Genomic DNA, 2,591 nt, shown 5'->3' with positions numbered 1-2,591 from the left:
ATGAATCCGGCCGTCCCGTGCCTAAGACGCACGGATTCCAAGACAACGCAAATTCGTTTCTTCAAGCTTTAAGAAAGATGCCCTTCCTTCAGAAAATACCGGCGTTTCCCTAAGTAGGGACTTAATCGTCATTTAAGCCCTTAGTTAACCCTAATGCATCCACCTAATTTCCACTATAAATACCCCATTAGTCTAATTAGAAGAGCATGTTCTTCTTATCAATTCTTAGAGTAGTTAATATCAATCAAATCTCTCTTTAGTTTTGTAATCAACAATTAATCATGTTTTAATACAAGTTTTATTTCCTTAATCTCTTTTTTGTTCATCCTTTATTTTGGGTAATTGAAGATTATTTGGGTTATTATTGGGAGATTGACAACCTCTCAATCAAGCATCAAGTACTTCTATTATTCTTTGCTTTATTATTGGAATCATTAGTAGGTATAATTCTCTTAATCCCTTTTTAATTATTGCTAATTACTTTCATTTGTTCATCATGTTTCACTTTGTTGGTATGATTGACAACCTTGCTAGCATGTTCAACATGATAATGAGTGAGTAGTTTCATAGCTAGGGTTAATGGGTAATTAGGGGAAACCAACATAGGGAATGATTCATGCTTAAATTAATATGCTTTCATGGTTTATTTGCTTGCTTGTTTTGATCTCAACTCATGCACATGTTATGTTTGATGAAATGCTAAGCCTATGAATCCTTGCATTTGCAACCATCACTTATCTTTTCAATGAGACTTGTAAGACATAAACAAACTCGAGTCTCATTAGACCATGCATGTTGTTGAGTAGGGAAGACTAAGTCGACTTGTAGGTGTTGTACAATCTAATCGATTCGGCTCCGGGACCCAAACTTTCCTAGGATTGTAAGATATAACCCAACTCAATCCATCACAACAATAATTGCTTGCTTATAATTTGAGAACATGTTTGTATGATCAATTCCCATGAATCCCCTATGACCCCATGACACCCCAGTGCTTGTTATCAATTGTTTACAACCCTTTCAATTCATCTTGCTTATTTACTTTCATTGCTAATTAGTTTAGTGACCTTCTACATCAACCCAAATTGTGACATCCCTCAGACACCACTAGTCTCAATAGAAATCTCATTTCAATTCCCGTCCCTTGGGATCCGACCTTTACTTGACTCTTTACTAATTGTAGAGTTGTTTGTGAAGCTATAAATTGTGTTTTGGTCTAGGTGCTTCCAACGACAATTGTTCCGAAAAATAGAATATAGCTCCGACCGACCAAAATATGGCGCCGTTGCCGGGGACGGTGTTATCTTGATTTAGATTTTCTTATATTGTTATTAGCTGTGTCTTTCTTTGCATTGAGGAAGTAAAACTCCTCAAGGTTTGTTCTAATTGTTTTCGAGTTGTTTGATATTTTGCATGTTTAGAAGGTCACAAGGTGATTTGTTACCTTTTGATCGTGAAATTGAGAGAACTTTGACAACGAATAGAAGACTTGCTAGGAGAAATTTGAGAGGTATTAGTGAGGTTGTAGATATTCAACCAACTATTGAGTTCATCAACCCTTTTGCAAGAGAAGGTGAGGAGAACCCAACACAAAATATAACACAAAATCAACCCACAATCCCTAAGTTTTCATCACATTCCGTACCCACCGAGGAGAGCCTATTCAATGGTACTCCCACACCACAACATCTAACCAGAAATTTCATTGTCAAATCCGCATTTATCCAATTAGTCGAAAGGAGCCAATTTGGGAGGATGCCTAGTGAAGACCCTCACTCTCATATGAAGACCTTTTGTGACTATTGTGATGCGATTTCTCAAACCGGTGTAACTCAAGACCAAATTCGATGGGTCTTATTTCCTTTTTCTTTAATTGGCACCACGAAACAATGGTTGAAGGGCCTTGATAAGGCCACTCTCGGAATTGATTCTTGGAAGAAGCTGGCTCTAGCTTTCTACAAAAAATTTTACCCACCGGAAAAGACTAACATGATAAGAGCTCAAATTACGGGTTTTAAGCAAAGGGATGAAGAATCTTTGTATGAAGCTTGGGAGCGGTTCAAAGGAATTTGTCGCTCATGGCCTCACCATGGACTTAGCGAGTGGTTCTTGGTACAACAATTTTGGAACGGTTTATATGAAGATTCAATGAACATTCTCAACATGGGATCAAATGGAATGTTCACCAAAGTTGATGACAATCAAACTTGGAACAAAATTTAGGAAATGGCGGTCCATAACTCACAATATAGTAGACCTCGCAAGGCTACTAGAGGAGGAAAGCATGAAGTGGACTCTGTTACTCAATTGGGTGCTCAACTTAGTGCTCACATTAATACCATCAATTTGAAGTTTGAAAAAGCTATGGCTAGACTTGAAGAAGCCTCGAAATCACCAAAGCATCATGTTAATGCCATGATGGCATCCTCATCAATCCCAAGTGGGATATGTGAGAATTGTGGAACTTTGGGACATGACTCAAGTGAATGTAGGGGAACAAATGAACAAGTGAATGCTTTCCAAGCATACAAGAGTGGTACCCCTTATTCTAACTATTACAATGAAAACACCAAATTCCATCCAAATCTCTC

At 37.8% G+C, this 2,591-nt stretch overlaps 1 non-coding gene across 1 annotated transcript; it reads right to left on the bottom strand.

Annotated features, from left to right (window-relative positions):
- Window positions 1-1,989: 1,989 nt before the first annotated feature.
- LOC141593775 (small nucleolar RNA R71) lies at window positions 1,990-2,096 on the bottom strand. The gene has a single exon (XR_012521840.1). It is a non-coding gene; the product is annotated as a small nucleolar RNA R71 (small nucleolar RNA).
- Window positions 2,097-2,591: the final 495 nt, after the last annotated feature.

Source organism: Silene latifolia, chromosome 7 (genome assembly GCF_048544455.1).
Source record: "Silene latifolia isolate original U9 population chromosome 7, ASM4854445v1, whole genome shotgun sequence".
Classification (NCBI taxonomy): Eukaryota; Viridiplantae; Streptophyta; class Magnoliopsida; order Caryophyllales; family Caryophyllaceae; genus Silene; species Silene latifolia.
This window is presented reverse-complemented; position numbering and strand designations above follow the sequence as displayed.